Source organism: Suricata suricatta, chromosome 1, assembly GCF_006229205.1.
Source record: "Suricata suricatta isolate VVHF042 chromosome 1, meerkat_22Aug2017_6uvM2_HiC, whole genome shotgun sequence".
NCBI lineage: Eukaryota > Metazoa > Chordata > Mammalia > Carnivora > Herpestidae > Suricata > Suricata suricatta.
In genome coordinates this window covers 161,293,045-161,316,806 of record NC_043700.1, presented here as the reverse complement: position 1 = coordinate 161,316,806, position 23,762 = coordinate 161,293,045, and the positions used below count along the sequence as shown (strand labels likewise).

Below are 23,762 nucleotides of genomic sequence, written 5' to 3'. Positions count from 1 at the left end.
ACCCTCATGGTGAAACTTAAAGGCTAACAGGCTAAGACGCTGGATTTAAATTTAAAAAAAAAAAAAAGGCAGAGCTTCTCAGGTCAGCTACTTTTTGCACTAAGATTCTTTCATTTCAATATTCCTTTCTGGATAACAGGAGTATATTTACTTAAATAATATACCTCCAAACCTTTTTCATCCACCAATTAGTTTAACAACAAAACAGGAAAAAGACGAGATGACAAGGGATTTATGTCATTGGTACCTAGCAGATGATTAGCACTCTTAATCACTTAAGACAAGTTATAACTTACCTCCCACCAGCCTCACAACCTTTCAAGTGGAAATTTTCCAGTCATGGATGAAGAAAAGGGAGGCATGACTTGTCCAGGATCACAGTTAGCGACAGAGCTAGGAGTCAAAGCAAGGGCTGAAGAACACCAAGCCTCAGACCTTCCCCTAAACCATGATCCTCACACTGGTATTCCTGAGCTCTCATAGAAATGCTGGACTCCCCGGGACTACTTTTTTTTTTTAATGTTTATTTTATTTTAGAGAGAGAACGTGAGTGGGGGAAAGGAAGATAGAGAGGGGGGCAGATGATCCAAAGCAGGCTCTGCGCTGTCAGCAACGAGTCTAATGTGGGGTTCGAACTCACAAACCATGAGATCATGACTTGAGCTGAAGTCAGACACTCAACCGACTGAGCCACCCAGGGGTCATTCCTCAGTAAATTTACCACGCTCCTTGAGGAGGCTGCCATTTTGTGCAACACTGCCTCTGTGGCTCTCCCAGGACCCAGCTGGGCACAGGACCACCATGGTGGCTGTTCGAGCAGCTGTCTGAGAAATACGGCAGAGCCCTGAGCGGAATGAAAGAGCCTGAGTAGGGAGAGAGAGAGAGAACACATGCATGCGTGCACACAAGCGAGATGTATGTGTGTGTATAAAAACAAAAATAGTAGGATAAAAATAGTAGAACTAACTGCAATAATAAGGAAGTGAAGATAAATTCTGAGACATCCAGAACAGTGGTCACATTTCTTTAATATGGATAGTAGGCATATGCGGCAGTTAAGAAACAAAACAACGGGGGGGGGGGGGGGGGGGGGGGGAAAGAGAGGCAAACCAAGAAAGATTCTTTAAAAAAATATTTTTTTTAACATTTATTTATTTTTGAAAGAGACAGAGAAAGAACATGGGAGGGGTAGAGAGAAAGGGAGACAGAATTTGAAGCAGGCTCCAGGCTCTGAGCTGTCAGCACAGAGCCCAATGCGGGCCCAAATCCACAAACTGTGAGATCATGACCTGAGCCAATGTTGGGTGCTTAACTGAAGGAGCCACCCAGAAGCCCCCTATCAGCTCCACTTTGAAAATATATTCAGAATCCAGTAACTTCTCACCATTTCCACTGCCACGCCCTGCCATCATCTCTCAAATCACATTATTCCATACCCAGCACCCCTAAAGTCTATTCTCACCACAGGCACTGGACGACCCTTGTAAAACGTCAGTCCGGTCATCACCCTTGGCTGGGAAGCTTCCAGCAGCTTCACATCTTTACTGGCTGAAAGTTAAGGCTCTTCCAATGGACTAACCAGCCCTGCAGGATGTTTCAGTACCTTCACCCCCATCTTTCTTTTCTTTTAAGTTTATTTATTTATGTTTGAGAGAGAGAGAGAGAGAGAGAGAGAGAGAGAGAAACAAGAATGAGCCAGGGAGGGACAGAGACAAGGCAGAGAGAATCCCAAGCAGGCTTTGAACTGTCAGTGCAGAGCCGGATATGGGCTCGCTGCCACAAACCATGAGATCATGACCTGAGCCGTGATCAAGAGTCAGACACTTAACGGACTGGGCCACCCAGGCGCCCCTTCCTCCCCACCGTTTTACCTGAGACCATCTACTTCTCCCCTTGTTCCCCTCATTCCAGCCCTGCTGCCATCCTCCGGCTCCTTCGACCACCACTGTCGGGACCGCTTCTTCCCCCAAACACGCACAGCAGATACCATCCCTCTTTGCCTTCTTCAAGCCTTCCCTGTCAAGTCTTTTCTGTCCCTGGAGCGCCTGAGTACCTCAGTCAGTTAAGTAAGCATCTGACTTCAGCTCAGGTCATGATCTCACGGTTTGTGAGTTCGAGCCCTGTATCGGGTTCTGTGCTGACAGCTCAGAGCCTAGAGCCTGGAGCCTGCTTTGGATTCTGTGTCTCCCTCTCTCTTTCTGTTCCTCCCCTGCTAATGCTCTCTCTCTCTCTCTCTCTCTCTCTCTCAAAAATAAATAAATATATTTTTTAAAAAGACATTCTTTAAAAAATTGTTTTAATTAATAAAATAAGTAAATTCACATCCCTTCCTCCTAAGTCCCCTCATCTCCAGCCCCATAGCCTGGTTCGTTTTTCTCCGTGGCACTTAGACCTTATAATGTCAATTATTTTATTTAGTTACTGTCTAAAATGCTGACAGTGGTGCAAGTCCCACAGAAGCTCAGTTCTGCCTGCTGTGTGCATGCTGTATCTTGAGCACCCAGCTGGTGCTCAATAAGTGCATGTTGCATGAATAGATACAAACTTTGCCCAGAAACTTATTATCACCAACACTTAACTAACTTAATGTAAATAGTTCTATTACTACTCTTATGTTGTTTCTGTCCTGAATTTTCCAAAATAATTTCTAATTAAGCATTTCCCCCAAAACTCACTCATCAGCCTGCCCTTCGCCCAGCACTGGTCTTTGCTACCCCTGTAGTTGAGATTTTTTTTTTTTTTGAAGTGAGAGGAGGGCTTAAGAGGCTCTACTCCACGTATTAACAGTTATTATCTCCAAATGTTAAAATTACTAGTGTTGTTTTACTTTTAATTTTCTTTTTGCCTAGGTCTTGTCATAACGGGCACATTTTACTTTCATAGTCAAAGAAAAACCACAATTGGAAAACACACATGCCTCCCCCTTCAAAAAATAAAAATAAAAGCGAGTGGGACCATGGCTGAAATCCGGCATTTGCAACATCACGGATCTGAGAAGCGTAGCCAAAGAAATCTAAGGCCAAGACCGAACGTGCCCTCTCGCCTCTGAACGCACACGCACCCCAACGGACTGCATTCCAGCGGTGGCTTATTTAAACTTACTGTGCTTCAGAACACAGCCTGATGTCACCAAGTTGATCTGGAGACAATTAGCAACAAACCAAAGCCATCTTTAAATTGATCACTTAAAGATACAGGTGGTTCACCAGATTTACAAACAAAACTATGTTGGCTCAACACGCTGGTTTATTTCTTTTATTTTGCCTAATCAGCAATCTGCACGCAGCTCGGTGCCAATGTCTAGCCTATCTTAATCATTTTTTCCTCTATTTAAACAAAGTACACTGTATTCTCTTTACCTCCTAATCCCAACATTCATGTGGTAAAAGCTGTTTTCAAGAAAGTATGCAGACCTGAGGGTGCACCATTTGTACAGGCCCAGAGGAATCCGTGAATTAGACAGAATATTAAGCGAGGCTACCTTGTGTCTCAAAAGCAAATACAAAAGTAGTAACATTAATCAACGCCAATACTTTCTGTGCATGCACTTTGGCCAAGCACTGATCTAAGGACTTCAAATCCCGTCAAAGCCTGTTATCACTACGTAAAAGATGACAACGTAGAGGCACAGAGAAGTCTGCTTCTGGTTACACAGCAGTAAGCAGCAGAGTTTGAATCCTGGCTCCAGGACCTACCTACACCCCAACACCACTGTGAGTGACTACCGGGAGTCTCCTTACCTCTCATGGGGTTAAGATGTCGTGCCTTGGATACTCTACTCTCACTTTCCCTAACGTTCCTTCCCCACCTTGCTGCCTGGCAAACTCCTATTCAACCTCTAAAACCCATCTTTGGGAAACCTTCTCCTGGGACTCCAAGGAGAATTAGTCATGCTCCTTCTACTTCTACCACCATTGTTTGATCATATGCTATTTCACTAACATGTAAATAAACAAATCTCCCCAACCTTGACCATGAGTCTAGGTGGAAAGGAGCTAGATCTAATCCATACTTGAATTCTCCACACATAATAAATATCACAAAAATTCATTTATAGATTTAGGATCTTTCAGGGTTCGTTTCATAATACAATGATATTTATGAAGTGCTTACTATTTCTAGGTACTTTATGCATTTTAACTCATTTAATCCTCACCACCATAACCCTATTGAGAAAGATTCCTCTTATGTCCCCATTTTGCAGATGTGGAAGCAGAGAAGTTAAAAATTCTGTTACCACCCAAGGTGAGAGCTAGTAAAAACCTGAACTTGACTGTAGGCAGCCTGGCTGCATGCTCACTGCCTGTCCAGCACACCACACTCTCTGAGGTCCAGAGGAAAGGTTGTTGCTCATAAAGACCCCACATGGAGCCCAGTTTCCTTTCTCCTTCACATTACGAGAGGGAATGATAACCTGAAGGACCTGTGAGCACGGAGATCCTATCTGCTTGGTTCACTAACTGTCTAGCACAGGGCCTGTCGTTAAAAAGGGAACTCCGGCAATATTTGCTAAATGATCAAAAATCAGTTATAGCTTTAAAATGACCGGTTCATTAGTATATTACCTTCAAAACAACTACATGAGGAAAACAGTCTTTTTAGCCTGATTTGATAGGTGAGGAAATCAAGGCACCATGAGACTTAGTAACTTGCCTAGGATCAATCACAACATTAGAATGTGAAACCAGAATTCAAATTCTGGATGTGGCTGCTCTAACAATCACAGCTGAAGGGAGGCTGAAAACGACTGGAATTTATCGTCTCAATAGTCCTAGAGGCTGGAGTTCTGTTATCATGGGCTTGGCAGGCCCCAGCTCCCTCCACAGCCGCTGGGAGAGGGTCCTTCCCTGCCTCTTCCAGCTGCTGGAGGCCCCGGGCGGTGGTTGGTTTGTGGCGCCGCTGCTCCAGTCTATCCCCACCTCCACATGACATCCTCGGTTTGGTGGGCATCCAAATTTCCCTCTTCCTCTAAGGTCACTCGTCATAACGGATTAAGTGCCCACCCTACTCCAGTATGACCTCATCTTAGCGGGATGGCATCTTCAAAGTCCCTTTGCCATGTAAGGTCACATTTACAGGTGCCAGGGGTTAAGAATTCAATTTATCTTTGGGGCAGGGGAGGGGGAGAATGACACAGTTCAACCCTAACAGAGACAGCCCGTAGAGTACTGACTCCAAAGATGAAAGGAAAGGACTCTGTTTCTCTAACCAGTTTCCGTCTTCATTGATGCAAGATTTGCTGGTTCTCAAATCTGTTTCTGTGCCAACACCACACTGTCTTGATGATGACAGCTTTGTAGTGGAGGCTAAAGTCTGGGATTGTGATGCCTCCCGTTTTGGTTTTCTTCTTCAATAGTACTTGGGCTATTCGGGGTTTTTTGTGGTTCCATACGAATTTTACACTCCTCTGAATAAGGAGAGGCTACAAGTTGGAGATTCAGGGGTTTCTTTACATTCGAGGTAAACAGGATGCAACCCGAATGTAAACATGCTTTAAGCACATGAGAAATTTTATCATGAAAAAGCAAGTATTTCTCTCAAATGTAAGCCAGTTAAAACACAGAAAGACTTCAAGTACTTATAATCTACTTGCCTTCCCACTCTCTTACCTCCATTTTTTCCATTTAAGGCAACACCTCTGAGTTTTGACCAATGAACAATAATTAAACCATATTCTATAAGTGACCTATTTGATGGTTGATATTTTCTTTTTAAAACTCTTACTTAGACATGTCCACTTCTTTTGAAAGCTAATGATTCCCTGGGGTCTACAACTAACAGATTCAGATTATGTGCAGCCTTCAAATTGCCTTCAAATTTTGGTCAATAAAACTTAGCCTTCCAGAAAAATGTAAACAAAGTACATGATTCTTCACGTACCCTTCAAGTAAATGGGTGTTTCCAATCTCTCCTGCTGATAGCCTCTCTATACTCTGGTGTCAAACTCTGGCATTCACTTTATTATCAACTGTATTTTGTTCATCTATTAATCATGCGAAATATGTTCACCACACACTGGGAGCCTGATTTTCTCTGTGTGTTAGGGAAGCAACCAGAAACTTCAAAAACAGGTTAATTCAGAATTTGGCTCTTTAAATAAAGTTGGTGAAAGTCTCCAGCATGAATAATTGATAACCAACCCACTACTCAGGAATTACTCTTTAAAATGGTTTTCTTAGAAGGCATCACTGGTAACTAAATGCATACATTTTGCTAGCTGAAATCATGAGTGGTGCCACATAAGCTGCCTTAACTTGTTTTAAATATTAAAATATAGCATGTAAGTCAGGATATAATGTAGGCCACAGCTACTCAAAGCAAACTGTAGAGAAAATTATATTTCCTAAAATCAAATTCTTGACCTGAAATTCTGGTTTTTGCATTCCATGAATTATCTGGACTCAAACAGAAGTGAAAGTACTAACAGGTTATCCCAAAGGACAGTGCAATTATTTTGGAAGATATGAAAGACCTATTTTTTTAAAATAAAGTAACCGCCTTCCTTAGAAAAAGATCATTATTAACATGGAATAATTTAGCAAGTCAAATTCTATTTCACGAGCACACCACATTAAACTGCAATTTTCAGGCTAATATATTTACAGAACATTCCAAGACGGCCAGTTGCTCACCCCAGGTGGCTGGAGCTTATCCCCCATAATTATCTCGGGACAAGATGCTTAATGATTAGAGAAATAACCAACTTTTTCCTAAAGAAAAACAATAACACATCAATTACATCTTTTAAAAGTATACATTAATCCCACAGAGAATATAGAAATTTTCTTCATTTAAAGAAGAAATTAGAAAAAAAATGCAAAGCAGCTACAATCACAACCAAACACACTTTATGCTACCAAAGTGAGCCTTCCCACACTTAGATACTCTTTAGCCTCCTAGGGAATTCCAGATTTTGCAACCTAGTAGCTCTTGTAGGTGGGGGGCGGGGGGGGGGTAATAATTTAAGGGTGTGCAGGGTGTGTGTGTGTGCGTGTGCGTGTGTGTGAACACATACATGCTGCAGTCACATGTACTGAGTGCCCTCCCCAATGCTAAGTTCTGTCCTCACAATCTACACTCAGCTCAAGCCGATCACCCGCTCTAGCCGGACGGATGCCCTTGGACCTCGGTAAGCCTCAGCTCCCTCACCTGTATCTGAGGGTAATTACGGCAACTACCTCACAGAGGTGTGGGGTCAAATGATGCCCTCCACATAACACATGCCACAGGGACCACTGTTTCACAAATAGGTGCTCAATAAACAGTAACCCTTACAATGTCTATAGGACCCCCCATGGTGAGGAAAAGGAAGTAACTTATTTAGGGTTACTGCACTGACACTGATCCAGGATCAACTGCAGATCCACAGTCTTCCAAGACTATCCAACTGTAACAAGAGGTATGGAGCACACTGAGGGACTATCATTCACATTTTCTGAAGATAAAAAAGCAGGAGATGAGGTAACAATAAAAAAATAAAAGCCATTATAGAGTTGAATACAAAGCATGAAAAATCTGCTACCAATTATAAACGTCTTTCCGTTTGCCTTTTCTGAAAGAACAATCTTTTAAAATATTTTAATCCTGAAAAGTAGGTAAGTTGTGATCGAGAACTATCTTCTACAGCACAATGACAAATTCGGGGTTATTCTAGAATGCTTCATCAACCTACTGACCATTTCGACAACAGGATACAAGAGAGCAGCACGGATTTTCACATTATCACAGTAAATCCTCCTAACCAGATAGGAATCATTCTAGATATTTTACAGATGGGAGAAGCTGTGGCTCAGGCAGGGTACACTCACATCCACCTTCCCACGGCGGGGCCCCAACTGAAACTCAGCCCCGTCCAGACCTACAGTCTACTCTCTATCGAGAATAACATGGAGAAGACAAAGGAAAAATTAGGCTACACAGTCACTTGGCTTTGAGGAAACAGTCAACACAATAAATGGGGAAAGTGCCACAGTTCTGGAAGGCATTCAAGTGAAGATTAATTTTTACCAAATTGTTTCATTTCCATAATAAAAGTCAGTAACAGATACAGATATGTCCCACACAGAGCATACAATTCACAATTTCAAACTTGTCTTGGATCAGGGTTCATCTCTCACTAAAGAAAGCTTTTTAAAAGACAGGAGCTTGGATCAGGTTCAGGTTAAGCAGCCCCTAAACACTCCCTCCAGCTTTTGGGGTTTGTGCACTCTGCACCCCTCAATGCTTCAGCCCTAGGGGTAGGCTACACCAAGATCAGCGAATGCCCAGAGCACCTTTAGTCTAAAGCAAGGACATGGTGAGGACACGGTATGGAAAGGGGACCAGTTCTCTTTCCTTCCTTCCTTTCTTTCTTTCAGGTTAAATTTTTTTCCTTTTATTATGATAAAATACGCATTAACAAAATTTACTATTATAACCCTGTTGAGATGTATAGTTCCGTGGCATTAAGTATATTCACTGTGTTGTACAGCCATCACCAACCCCTATCTTTGTAACTTTCCTCATCTTCCTCAAATCATACTCTGGATCCTGGCAACAACCTTTCTAGTTTCTGTCTCTATGAATTACACTGTTCTGGGTCCCCTAAATACATTCATTCAATCTCTGTCCCTTTGTGATTGGCTTATTTCACTAAACATATTGTCAGTTCTTTTTCGTTCTCAGTCTCCTTGAAGAATCACTCTGAAATGCACATCTTCTAAAGGACACAAAAATGAACATGTGAGAACATTTGTTTCCCCTTTTACTACTTGCTAAAAGAACATAAAAACACGAAGGATGGTCAGGGAGGAAGAAGAATGACAAAGCCAACAAAGTCATCCACAATCCCACCACACAAGCACTCCGTTTTCATTTCTACTCATTCTCTCATAATCTTCTGCTTTATGCATATGAAATTTGCATAACTGCATCACACTGAGTATCCTTTAACCTAACCATCAATCAAAATGATAGATCTTCAAGCTTTTCAAAAATTTACTGTCAAGGTCAATGCCAAAAAACAATAAATGTGCTTTCATGAAAACTTGTATCTACGAAGCTCTCCTATGGTACAAATAAGTTAAAATTGCCTGAAGTTTCACTCTGATAACAGGAAATTGTCCTTGGTAAAACAGAACCACACTGTATAATAGTTGGTACAGGAAAAAGGCAACACCTTCACAAAGTTCATACAAAAATCATTTACATTTTAAGCAGAAACAAACTCCAGACATGGCCATCGTTCCCACTATCTCTCTCCATGGAAAACAGCAAAACAGCATCTAATGAAAATCCTGCTTCCTTCCTAGGAAATAAAAATAATAATACCACAAATCAACATTTCCCCCAGCTTTTTCATATTGATTTTTCTTGCAATTCACATGTTCTCAGAACTAAATGGGGAAAAGATAAAATTCAATAAAACTCCACGTCTTATTTTTGTTTCTTGTTTCTACTTGCAGCTTGTAAAATTTACACACATAATATATAAAACAGCAGGGTCTAGTCCCAGTCAAGGAAAATGATTTAAGATGAAATAAAACTCAAGTCAGCAGGAGATGACTTTGATAGGGGGACAATTATACCTAAGTTGATGGAATGCAAGACTTCCTTTAGTTACTTTGGTAGAAATAACCTCAAGTCCTAGAAAAAAGACATTTTTAGAAAATAACACTGACACAACCACTAGGTCTCATGAACAAGAACAGTGAGTATTACTTTTGTTCTACTGCTTCTCACACTTTCTGCTCAAATCACTGGATACATATAATTTGAATGCAGGAGTTTGGGGATACTAGGTAATTGGAGACACAGAATCTTGTGCATGGTACTGGTGCCCAATATATCCACCACTCATACTAAATTTTCTGTTTCATCTAAGGAGAGCACAACCCCCAGGCAAACAGAGTGCCCCAACACAGGACCCGAAAGGACTAATCATTCCAAATTCCTAGAACTTGAAGGAAACCCCAGTATTTCAGGCCTTAATTCCCTCTAGTGCCCCACCTCGAGTTCCGTGGCTGGGTGGGCTATTTCTGGAGCTATTCCAACTGTATCTGCGGCTTCTTTAACCCTTAACTCAGTCACACTGCATCTTTCTGGAAATTGCCCCAAGCACAAAAAATCTGCAGTAAAGGATGGGAGCGCCCTCCTAACCCTGGCAAATGAGCCAAATGCTCTTTTACTCTGAGTTATTCTCCAGAAAGACTCTTCTTGGAGTCTCCCACAAATGAGTTTTCAGTAAGCTTGTCCCACCTTGAACCTTTCTGGGCTTGCTGTGCCAAACCAGAACATAAAGGTCAACAACAAAACTTCAAAAAGACAGACCCTGTCCACCTGCTCTGACTTCAGGAAGGGCCCAAACCAAACATACCTCAAGGAAATCTGAATGCCAGCATTTTTTAGTTGGTATTAAGATTCCAAAACATCAGTAAACACTCAGTACACAGCGTCCGACCCAGTCTGTTGTTCTCATACCTAGAGTTCACCCTTAACAACTCCAAGCAGGTCACTCTTCGCCCCCTGCTTCTACTCAGGGTCAGTGCCACCCAAAGCAATGTTTACATACCCAAAAGAATATAGAATGAAGTCATAATAGGAATAATTCAAGCACAAACCCTTCTCTAGTAAAGGAACGGAGGCTAAAGGGCGTGTAGAAACGGCTTGGGTCCCAGGTGACATCACAGCCAGCACCGCCCTGAAGGCAGGAAGGAACAGTGACCTCTCGGGCTCTGAACGCCATTTACCTTTGGACCCACGTCAGTGGGACTGATCGACTGGGCACAAGGCATTTGGAAAACCAATGCGAGAAATGGTGCCTCTTCCTTCTCTTCAACAATCACAGTCCCTGAAGGGGAAGTGGAACATGAAGAGCAGAGAGAGGCCTGCGTCACGTGGAACATTCTCTTGGGTGTGCCCCGCGCAGCTGTCCCAAGTGTGCAGCAAGGAACACCCGTTCAGAGGACACTGCGCAAAGTAGGCCCACGGGCAAATGCTGGACTAAATGGAGTGAACTTCCTGAATATGGTACGGGAAAGAGAAGGTCCATGCAGTTTTCTGCACTCGATGACGGAAACCTCCATTCCCGATGTGTTTCCGGTAGTAACTCAGGTTTCACGCAACACCCTTTGGGAAGTACTGCTTTCGAAGCTGTGGAAGCAAGGTGAGAGCCTGGATCTGGATCAGCAGGCACACTAATAAGGTGATGTCAATCCGGTCCTCGAGATGACGGGGGCATCGCGCTCCTCAGAGAGAGGTTTTTAAGTCAGGCCCTCCGCACCATTCTCCTGGCCTTAAACTGCTCCTCTCCGTGTCAGGATCTTGACAAGGCCATCACTGCCTGTCACTCAGGCCGCAGCTTAATAGTCACCTGCTCGCCACTTGATCTAAACGAGCCCACTACGCACTCTGCATCACATCCTGCATCTCTCTTTTCTCCATGGCTCTTCCCACTAAGACAGCAGGAGGGGTTTACTGATTGCCACAGTCCCAGGGCTACCAGCACATAGTAGAGAGATGCTCAGTAAACAAGGAATGGAATAAGTACAGGAAGTAGTCTAGCTAGCCCTCCCCCTGGCTTGGAGAAATGATTGCTTGAACATCTGGTTACATTTAATATCAGTTCACTGAGATTTATTATTTCAAATAAAAAGACCACAGTTACACTATGGTTGCTAAATTAAATGACATCTGCATTTCTTTTGCAAACATATTTTCATACCGAGCCACTATTTAAAAACTTATGTATTTCGGAGTCATTCCAGAAACAATAATGTGCTTAATATGAGCCCCTCCCCTAGATTCCTAGAAGTTGGACACAAAACCACATAGCTAACTGGCTCTTATGTTAACTAAACTCACGCCGATCTCGTTACCATCATGGCATAAGCCCGTACCATCACAACACTCGGAAAAACTAACTGCTAAAAGAAGTTCTGGGGCATATCTATTAAAGCCTCCAATGATAAAGTTATTTTTCACTCATATATTCATTCTTTGACAAATGTTTATTGAGCATCCAGGATTTCTAAGCAATGGGAGTACAAAGCTGAAGAATTAAGTGTTGTCCCTCCAGGGGCTTACTGACTAAAGAGAAGCCAGGAAAGTAAATAGTTGCAAGGCAGTGTAACAACAAAGGCATGATATAAGCGGGGTTAAGGTGCTCACAGCGGAAGCAAGAAGAGCCAGTCACCCTGTCCTGGGTGACCATGTACCCGGGTTCTCCCAAGCGTGGTCCCCAGACCTGCAGCATCGACATCACCAGGGATATTGTTAGAAATACCAACTTTGGTGGGGCCACCCCACAGTCCTATGAGTCAGAAATTCTGGGGTAAGGCCAGAATGTGTGTTTTAGCAAGCCCTCAGGTCATTCTGACACACGCTGAGGTGGATGATGATTAAGCTACTTCTGAGGGAGGAACAAAAGCCAAGCAAGTAAAGAATACACAGACAGTAAGAATGGTTGCAGGCAATGGGAACAGAGGATAAAAGCCCCAAAACCCAAAAGCTAGGGGAAAATCAGGCATGTTGTAAGAACCGTGTGGCTCAAGCTCTGAGCATGAGACGGAGAGCAAAGCAGCTCATGTAGGGTACCAGGTGCGATGCCAAGAAGCTGGCACTTCACCTTGAGGGCAGTGAGAAGCCCCTGGAGGGCTGGGATGGGCATGCCCAGACTTGCAGAGGATTTCAGAAGATCACTTTGCAGGCAGTGCAGAGAATAAACAGAGGGGCCACAGAGAAGGCGACTCAATGAGAGGCCACAGTGGTGGGCAGGAAGGGAGGCACGCCATCGGAAACAGCAGGGCTCCAAGCAGGAGTCCGGCATCGGGGGCGCCTTACAGATGGGAAGTGCCAGGCATGCTGAGGGGTATATAAGCATCCCTTCCCTTGGGAAGGAAGCCTTGCCTGACACACCCCTACACCCAACCGGGGCAGGTGCTGGTCTGGGAAGCACCCAGTACCTCCCTCCTCCCCTCCTGGTAGCTCACATCACATTTTATCACTGTCAGTCTCTCCCACCAGACACAGAGTTTAGACAGGCAGACACAGTGGCCATCCTGGTCAGTTTCCACCCTAGTCAGTTTCCACAGGCAGCTTTTGGAACCGCGCCCAGTGCTTTGGAAGCCAAGCTGAATGAATAGAGCTGGACAGGCCAGAAGGCCACTGAGAGGCCACTGCTCTCATTCAGGGGAGAGATGACCATGTCATGGAGAAGGAATTAGCGAGCTTATGACAACTTAACTTCTTACTTTTCTCGAGTCTGTTGATACCATTCAAGGCAGAGAGTGACAATCTTTACAAGTCAATTATGTTCGCAAAATTCAACAGTATAAATCCAATCTGTTGAGTGGAAGCCACAAGCCCATCTTCCTGTAGAAAGTCAGCAAGGACCATGGTTTGAGCACTTTTGAAAGTGAAAGGAAGTCACAGGGCTAGGCCACAGAGACACTGCCACCTAAGGTAACAAGTTTGCTCTCTTTTGTTTTCAGAACAACTCCAAATCCTTCAAGTAGAGGACCAAGACATTTTAAATCCCACTGACACATTCCACATCTTTGCTTAGATTTTTAGAAATGATTTCAAGCCGGCAGATGATGTTGTGACCCAATTACAGGGTATTTTGGAAGTAGTAGGCACCTAGCTTGGGGGCGGAGCTGGTGGGCGGAGAGAGGGTAGTTAGTTACTAAGCAGGCACTACCACCTGCCTCTCAATCTTGCAGGAAGCTTCACAGAGAAGGGAGCTATGGCGATCAGAAAATAAGGCAGTCTCCCCTGACCTGCTTCCTGCTTTCTCACCATTCCCAAAATAGAAATAGCTAAGAAAAAAAAATCATAAATATACTTCTGAGCCCTCCAGGGAAAGGTTCATTAAGGACATAAATCTGGGTCCCTGGGAAAAAAGGATGAAAGACAAAGCTATTGAAAGTCCTAGAATCAAGAGATGGAAACAGTGGAAAATAAAACCCATGGACAAAAAGGAGCCAGAGAAACAAAAACAAGGGCCAATTCTTACACAAAAGCATATGAAGAGGCGGTGCCACAAACCCAGCCGCCCTAATTCTCTAAACTCAAGCTCCTTGGAGTCAAAAGTTGAAGTTTTTGCTTGAAATAAAAAATAATAACTTAAGATCTTACTTCATGCCAAGTACCGTTCATTATTATATTCAAATGTTAACTCATGAAATCCTCCTAACAACAGTATCATGTAGGCACCACTAGTATCCCTACTTATGGATGATGAAAATAAAGCACCGTAAATTCTGTCCCAGTCATGTGGCTACTAAATTGCAGAGCAAGATTAGAACCCTGAGTCTGGCTCTTAACCACCTGCTACTACCTTTCCATAGGGCTATCCTGTGCATGCACTTCCAGTACAATTTTTACAAGCATCTTTGACCTCTACCCACTAGACGTAGTGGGTGGTACTCCTTCCTCTGTCATGACAATCAAAAATGTCTCCATGGGCACCTGGGTAGCTCAGTCATTAAGCATCTAACTTCAACTTAGGTCATGATTTCACGGTTTGTGAGTTCAAATCCCACACAGGGTGAGCTCGAGCCCCACTCTCGGTGAGCCCTTCTCTCTCTCTTTCTCTCTGACCCTCATGGGATTCTTCTCCTCTCTCTCCTCTCTCTCCTCTCTCTCCTCTCTCTCTGTCTCTGCCCCTCACTACTGCACCCTCTTACTCTCTCAAAAAAAAAACAAAAACAAAAACACACACACACACCAAAAAAGTCTCCAAATACTGACAAATATTCCCTGGAAGGCAAAACTGCCCCCCCCCCCTTTGAGAACCACTGCTACAGAGATTTGAAAGGCCAAATCTCTAGGTCCCCTCTGGAAGGAGTGGCAAATCCCAGGTGCTGGATAGATTAAACAGGCTGTAGCAGTTCTATGGAGGGACGGAAAAACGGACAAGGAGTCAGCTGCAAAGGGTTTTCTGAAGTGGGGATTTTACATTAGGAGTCCCTTGCCATGGCTCCTACTCCATGAGGCCTCCCAACTCCCACACAGTGAGGCCAGCCTTCCTTCTCTCCAGTCCCCCAGACTTTCCACACATGCCTCTCCTGTGCACCTTACAGTCAGCACTCTGGTACATTCCTCTCTGTCCTCCTGAGCTTACCACAGTATCGGGCACAAAGCACGTGCTCAATAAACATCTGCTGAAAGGTATGAACAAATGAAGCTAACTGAGGTTTCTTGTTGTCTGTCTCCACTAGTGATCTGGAAAATGCATAACTAAATAAAGCCTGGTTATAAGAGAAGATAAGAAATTCTGGCCAGGTATTAGAATAATCTGAGGTTGAATCAGTGTTTCTCAAAGTATCTATGTGCCCCTGAGTCCAGACCATGCCTTGGTTAGGTTCAGAAATTTTGTATTGGTTTACTCAGGGAAAACATCAACTCAAGGAGCCTAACTCACACTAAAGAAATTCTAATTTATTCACTTCCACCAACAAGTAGTACTGCCCAGACCCACGGACTCTCTTACTCAGGATAAAAGTCCATTTGGGAAATCCAGTGAAAATCAGAAGGTAGGAACAGAGCCAGTACACACCCCGGAGCATGCCAGATGCTTGCAAAGAAAGGCACCATCAATGGGCATGCTGAATTTCTCTCTCCAGACCTACCACTCCAGCAGCCAAAAGTCTCAAGTCAGCCACAAGTAGCCGAGAAGCCTGGAAACCCTCACCTCACCTTTTCCTGGTCACCAGAAATCTCTGCCATCCTAGCATTGCCCCATGATCGGCTCATGACAGCCAATCAGAGGCCAGTGTGTATTTTATTCACAGTAGAAATATTCTAGACTGCAGTGTGTCCAGAAAGGTCACACAGCAACCCCTAGCTTCAGACATATTCAGAAATTAAATCTGAATTTTCAGCTACTCGATTTGTGTTCACATGAAAGACATGCACACATAATATCAAAGAACTGATTCCACCATTAAATATGTGGATTTAGGTTAATGTCCATTTTGAAAATGGATGAAAGGTGAAATTTTCACTTCTTCCCCAAAGGGTGAATTCAGGAAGGTCCCTCACTCAGAAGAGATAAGAAGAAGGTACCCAAAAGGACTAGGTGAAATGTTTCCTGTGTAACACGAGGCACATAGTTGACCCTTAATTAATAAATGCTATTCACGCTGTCCGTCCCTCAGCAACCCTCCGATGGACTCCTCTGTACTCACTAGAGTTAGCAGGTTAGCGTCACCATTTACTGTGGAGGCTTTAGTGAAAAGGACCGCTAACGTTTCCTTACCTCTAGAATGGGAAGAGCACTATGGCATTTTGTAAGAATTAAATAGGTTAACGGCGATAAAGCTCTTAGCACAAAGAGCTCCATAATAATATTAATAATATATTACCATGATGACCAGCAAGACCCAGATACCATTAAGCATAGACTTTAAAGTATCATTTAACAATACATCATTTTCTTAACCTACTATTTAAAACAGAAACAACTTGGGTCTGTGATTCCACGAGCAAATTATTCTTAAGCTTCCCCCAGTGATTCATCAACACTTGCTCTGGAAGATGTGATCCTGTAGAGGTCCAAACCAAGCTGGCTGTTAGACCACTGGTGGCTCTATGGTTGTGACTCCAAGAGTCACCAACGCCAAATTGCTAAAGCGTGCTGTCTTGGCAGAGAGAGGCCTGCGTGTGCAGAAACCAACACTAAGATCTGTCATTTTGAGGCCCTGCCTGCTGAAATTCACATTTCAATCACTTGTCCTTTCTGCTCTCAGACCCTCATCTTTCATCTTGGCACTTCCCTTGACATTCTTGGGCTATAATTCAAAAATATCTGCTGGTTCCCAGAGCACTTTCAAAATTAGCTTCTTCCGAGCTCCTAAATTCCGGGTTTCTACCAGTGACCCTACATTCCTGGAAGGCCCAGAGGCCCCACCAGCCCACCCATAAGCTCTAGTTTGGCCTGGCTGACACTTCTCACTCTATCCCAAGGGCAGGGCTCCCGACATCTCAGGCCTGGCTTCCCAGACTTATCAATTTCATGGACCATTAAGCTGCCAAATAAAAATATCCCCATCAATTCATTAAAAAAAAAATCTAACCCCCAAATCGGAAGGGTACAGTCTCAGAGAAAAAAGGACACATTTTTATGGGGCACCTGGGGGGTTCAGTCCATTAAGCATCTGACTCTTGATTTCAGCTCAGGTCATGATCTCGCGATTAGTGAGCTAAGCCCCACATCGTGTTTTGAGCCGACAGCACAGAATCCGCTTGGGATTCTCTCTCTCCCTCTCTCTCTTCCCCTCCCCTGCACACACACGCGTGTGCCCACTCTCTCTCAAACATGAAAAAAGAAAGAAAAAAGAAAAAAGGACCCATCTTCTAATTTGGACACACTTGCAAAATACTCACTATGGCATCATCGCTATCTGGAGAAGGCCAGCAAACACACGCCCAACAGACAATGGCCCGCGCTCCTAGCACCAGGCTTTGCACTTTTAAATTGTGTGGAAACTAAAATCTGATTTATAGGGCAGCCATTCAGAAAACGCTACATCCTACAGCACTGTAATGCCAAGCTTTCCTTCTTCCCAAACAGCTCGCCTTCGCTCCCCGGAGCTCCCGCACATCCTCTCCAACCTCCCCCTCCTCAGTGCACACGTCTAGCTCCCTTACAAACTGCCTACTTTTCAGCCAACATCAAAAGAAAAACACCAACAAAACCACTTTTCCTCCCACCTCGAGCATTCCTAAAGCATACTCTCCAGTAGAGTTACACTTTAAAAACCTCAGGGATTACCTAGCAGACAAAATTCTGCAAGATTTCCACAGAAGACAAGGAATAGAATGATTTTACCTTACTTATAACCACTGTCAAATCATAAATACCTTAATCCATAATTCCATACCACTCGTTTTTTACCAAGTTCTCTTCCCTTCTTTGTCCATATACATCTGTACCTTTTATGAATCAATAAATTATACACTTAGACCTTTTTCCTAATGATAACAGGAATGCCTATCCAACAGTTGGTCAATGCTTAGACCAAGTAGGACTCAAACATTATGGAAATAAGATTATGCAGAAAGGAAATGTCTCCCATGAGTCGACACCTAAGGCCTCTAACATTTTTTTAAGATTTTTAGAGAGAAAGCTCATGAGTGAGGGAGAGGGGCACAGTGGGAAGCAGGGAGAGGGGGAGGGAGAGAGAGAGACAGAGACAGAGAGAGACAGAGAGAATTCCAAGCAGACTCCACGCTCAGCACAGAGCTCAACACAGGGCTCAATCCCACAACCCTGGGATCACAACCTGAGCCAAAATAAAGAGACTGACATTCAACTGACTGAACCACCCAGGCGCCGCCCAAGGCCTCTAATACTTTGAAGTTGAGCCAGACTTCTTACCTCTTGCCAAGTTGTAGTGACCTGACTTTCTAACCTCTGCCTTTCCTCCCCTGGGGCTCTCATGTTTGAGTCACTGCTTCACTCCTACCAGAGGCCCAGTAACCCTACAGCCTAAGATCAGAAGCATTAGACTTACTACTAGTTTATTAGCAGTTAGTAAAACGTGGGTAACAACTCTGGTGTCTCCTGACCTGCTTCACTTAGAGGTTGACGACACTGAGTTTTGTGAATGTCGTGAAAGCAAAGTGCCCTAAAACACCAAATGCCTCAGTTTCCTTTGCTCTCTGCCCCATCATCATAGCTTCCAAAAGAAAAAGTTCTCGATCTTGCCAAAGCTGAGTAGGTGTCTCCCAACAGCCACCGCTCCTGCTACCGCAGTAGTTGACCCTAGGCACCTGCCCAGTACAGGGATGGTGCGAACATGAAATGATAATGACCATTTTTTTTCGAGAGGCCAAGGGCCATATTTCTAACCAGGAGCTGAAGAGAGAGAGGGTGGGGACGTGAAAAAGGCTTGCCAAAACTTCAGACAAGTGGGCCCAGCACCCCAGACACATGCCACCCTCCTCTGTGGCCTCTGGAGAGGCTCCTCTCTGTTTATCTTTGTGCCCAAGGGCAGAGCTTCCCCTCAGAAGACTCTATAAAACAGTTCCAAGTATCTGATGTGCTTTATCCAAATATAATCATTACCTTATCCCCTACCTGGACTTGGCAGGGCCATAGAGTTAATTTTATGACAACAATTCTTTGACAAAAACTACAGGGGACTAAAGGATTTGGCAAAAAATAAAAAAAAGGAAGGGCATTCCACAGGGTGCCTGAGTGGCTGAGCTGGTTGAGCATCTGACTTTGGCTCAGGTCATGATCTCACGTTTGTGGGTTCGAGCCTCACGTTGGGCTCTGTGCTGACAACTCAGAGCCTGGAGCCTGCTTTAGATTCCGTGTCTCCCTCTCTCTCTACCCCTCGCCAGCTTGCTCACTCGCGCTCTCTCACTCTCTCTCTCGCTCTCTCTCAAAAATAAATAAACATTTTTAAAAATTAAAATTAAAAAAAAAAAGAAAGAAAGGGCATTTCTCAAAGCCCAGGCCAGGACAGGCCAGACCTAGTGAAACACAAAATCAGCTTCACTGCTGCTCTAAATGAAGTTCCCCCCACTCCTCAAATGGTTGCACCACAGACCCCTGACATGGGACAAAAGACCCTAGTAGGAGGCTGCGCTCTGCTGCAACTCCCTCATTTTACAGATGGAAAGGCCGAGGCCCAGAGAAGTAAACCGACTTTCCCAGGACCACACAGTAAATTAAAGCAGCAGGCAGAAGAGCCTGACTCGGAAGGCAAGTCGTGGGAGTCGCTGGTTCAGTCCTTCCACCAAATCCCACCAGACTCTTTTATTATAGAGAATCTGTCACTCTGTCTCTGACAAACCATTTCAACTGAGAAATGCCATCAACATGCAGAATACTAATAACACTAATAACACGTTGGAAATAAAATGGGTAATCTGGGTTTATCTTCCTTACAGTTAAGTTTATTTGTTGGTAGCACAACACTGTTGAAAATAAACGAACATAAAACAGTTTTCAAATCCAGACAGAAGATTATTTAAAACATTCAAATCATTTTGAAAACATGCTGTTCCAATCAAATCCAATTCCAAACAACAAATCAAAAATGTTTCACAACAGAATGCTTCTTCAATAACAAAGAAACCTGTTGAAAATATTCTCATAGGAGATAAAACTTTAACGGTCTATTGCTGTGCGATCGAAGTATTGCCCACGTCCTTAGAGGGGCTTTCTAGGGAAGCTGGCAGTCATGCGAAAGATGCTGACACAGAAGATAATATATGTAAGAAGTTTAATATCAGACTTGGCACAGAGCAAGCATTCAACAAATGCCAGTCTCCTTAACCTGGGGCAGGAAAATAAGTATCGCCCACATAACTAGTTAACACCTTCTTATGATACTTTCCTAAAAGCCCTACAGCCATGGAAAACTGAAGGTGTTATAAGATCAGAGTACTGTTTATTTTAAAAGTGTAAGTAGGGAGCGCCTGGGTGGCTCAGTCAGTTAAGCCTCCGACTTGGGCTCACATTCATGAGATCATGATCTCACATTCATGAGCCCTGTGTTGGGCTCTGTGCTGACAACTCGGAGCCTGGAGCCTGCTTCGGACTCTGTGTCTCTCTGTCCCTCCCCCTGTCATGCTCTGTCTCTGTCTCAAAACTAAATAAAACATTTTTTTAAAAATATATTTTTTTATAGTGTAAGTAGGGGCACCTAGGTGGCTCAGCCCGTTAAGTACCCAACTTCTGATTTCAGGTCAGGTCATGATCTCGAAGTTCATGGGTTCAAGCCCCAAGTCAGCTCTGAGCTGACAGTATGGAGCCTGCTTGAGATGCTCTCTCTCGCTCTCTCTCTGCCCCTCTCTCAAAATAAATAAATAAACTTTTTTTTTAAAGTGTAACTAAAAAAGAAATAGAGAAGCAACATTCCATTTTTTCTTTAAAGGCAAATGTAGAGGGGTGCCTGGGTGGCTCAGTCAGTTGAGTGTCCGACTTCAGCTCAGGTCATGATCTCACGTTTGTGGGTTCGAGCCCCGGGTCGGGCTCTGTGCTGACAGCTAGCTCAGAGCCTGGAGCCTGCTTTGGATTCTTTGTCTCCCTCTCTCTCTGCCCCTGCCCACTCATGCTCTGTCTCTGTCTCAAAAATAAATAAAACATAAAAAATAAATAAATAAAATAAATAAATAAATAAAGGCAAATGTAGAAACTGTAAAGTCAGAGTAATCAGCATAACCCTCTACTAATATTTTTTAAGTTAGTTTGTTTATTTATTTATTTATTTACTTATTTATTTATTTATTTTGAGAGAGAGAGAGAGAGCAGGGAGAGGAAAAAAAAGACAGGGAGACAGAGAATCCCAAGCAGGCTCCACACTGGTAGTGCAGAGCTGGACACAAGGCTTGAACCCACAAACAGTGAGATCATGACCTGAGCCAAAACCAAGAGTCTGAGGGCTTAACTGACTGACTGAGCCATCCAGGTGCCCCAACCCCATAGTAATACTATGGCTAGGCTTTCAGTAGTAATTCCTGCTGAATTACAAAACAAAACAAAAAAACAAAAAACAAAAACAAACAAAAGAAGGATTCAAGGTTTGTTGTTTTTCTGATAGCAGGAAAAGGAAGTCATTAAAAGCTGAAACATGACGTAAAAAGAGTAACATATTTTAAAATACATTATCTTTGGGCCGCCTGGGTGGCTCAGTTGGTTAAGTGTCTGGCTTCGGCTCAGGTCATGATCTCACAGTTTGTGGGTTTGAGCCCCATGTCGGGCTCTGTGCTGACAGCTAGCTCAGAGCCTGGAGCCTGCTCCAGATTCTGTGCCTCCCTCTCTCTCTGACTCTCCCCTGCTTGCGCTATCTCTCTCTGTCTCTCAAAAATAAATAAGAAACATAAAAAAATATTTTTAATAAATAAAATACGTTATCTTTGTACATGTGGATTCTTGCAAGACTTAGTAAGCTTTTTTTTAGTTGTAGTCTCGTATTCATACTACTCCAGTTAGGTATAAAAGACCCGTCTTTTACACTTCAGCTCATCAAGCTTTTCCACTACCGCTTCATGCAAGTTTCACGAAGTGCTGAATGGTGCTGGCTCCTTGGAGGGGAGTCACCTAGTTAAAAGTATCCTTTGGAAAAGAGAACAGAGCTGTAAGAAACTCCTTCCCTGGAAAAGGATCTCAATTTTAGAATCTGTTCTTGAAGGCTCTTAGCAAATACCGAGGGACATCCCTAGATTATGAAGACCCTAAGGGGGGGGGGGGGGTGTCACACAGTGAGATGACGACAGGACTGCAATAGAAATCTTGCCTGCGTGTCTCCCGGGGCGTTCTGACTACTAGCCCACTGTGCTCTGCTGCCACCTGTGTTCTCTCAGCATCTCCCCGGGGCGCCCAGGTTCCTCGCCCATCTGATAAATGCCATCCCTTCAAATCAGTGCATTTCTAGTATTCTACAAGTTACGATAACCAGTTGTTGAACAATTACTGTTTTCAAGCTACAAAGAGAAAACGCAACAAAGCTACTACCTAAATTCACAAAGAAACTCCCCTTCAAGGATTATGTTCCTGAAAGCCCAGCTACACAAATTCGGATATCCCTTATTATCACTGCCATTAGAGGACAATATCTGAAATATAAGCCCATGACAAGGAAAAAAAAAAAACCAAAGGCTTAAGAGACCCAAATCTAGAACAACAGATCCGAGAGCCACTGTTTGTTTGTTTGAATCAGTTAAATATTAAACAAATGACAAATCAATGCCAACCTCTCAAAGTTTCCTCATTTCTTGGAACTGAAACACCACTGTTGGCATCATTTTATGATAATCCTTTAGGTATTTCACCTAAGTCATCAGAAGCAATGTAAATGCAGTGACTGAGGGACTGTTAAAACTATGCCCTCTCCAGAACCCAGTCTCGTTGGAGCTTCTGACACTGACCTCACTAGTCTCTTCTCAATCTTGGCCCTCCCAACCACTCAATCCACCCAAAAGCGTTTGTAACAGTCGTGGCTCTAAACTGCGCAGAACTTGACTACAAAACGGCCACAACTCTAAATCTGATTTCTCCCATTTATTTTGGTTTAATTCAGTTTCATGCTCCCTCGACCCCTTCGCCCCTGTCCCCTCAGTTCTAGATCTCTTCACCGAGGTCTAGATCATCTTGCATTTGTTTCTATGGGACTACGCATCCCTCGCTCCGTCCAGCACTGTTTTCCTCGCACAAATGTCATTTATAGCGTTCAGCCTTCCATTCCTCCCCCCGGGGAAGCAGAGGGGCATTCAGGCAGGACCCGGTGGCCAGCTTCCTCGATCAGGTCCCCTTCGCCCAGCCATTTTCTACTTAAAACGTTCTCTGTCGCCAAGGGGGAAATGAACTTTTCCCCCCCTTTGATCTAGCAGCTAGCGTCTGAACCCCCAAGAAGCCAGCGCCGGCTCCAACTCCCCGGCCCGAGCGCGCTGCCGCCCCAGGAGGGAGAGCCCAACCGCACAGCGGAGGCCGGTGCCAGGGCAAGGGGGTGTGCGCTCCGGCGCCCGCCCTCACTTTTCCCCTCCGCAGCCTCCACCCGGGCGCACCCCCTCCAACCCTGTCTCCCTCGCCCCTGGCCCCGCCAAGCCCGGGCCGCCGAGGGAACCAGGGCGCCGGGAAGCAGTGAGGCTGGAAGTCAAGGAGTGAGCCTGCAGTCGCGGTGCCACCCGGCCGGCCCTGCGGCGCGAGCGCAGGGCGCACCGGACTCCGCAACGGGCTCCCGCTGCAGATGCGGCGGCAGCTGCTGCAGCTGTGCCTGCCGCGGGGCGGGCGGCAGTGGCCGAGCAGCCCCAGGGGCCGGCAGGAG

General features: G+C 44.3%; 1 protein-coding gene across 8 annotated transcripts in view; it reads right to left on the bottom strand.

The window, feature by feature from the left end:
- APBB2 (amyloid beta precursor protein binding family B member 2) overlaps positions 1 to 23,762 on the bottom strand; it is a 381,984-nt gene that overhangs the window by 357,812 nt on the left and 410 nt on the right. The window lies entirely within an intron of this gene.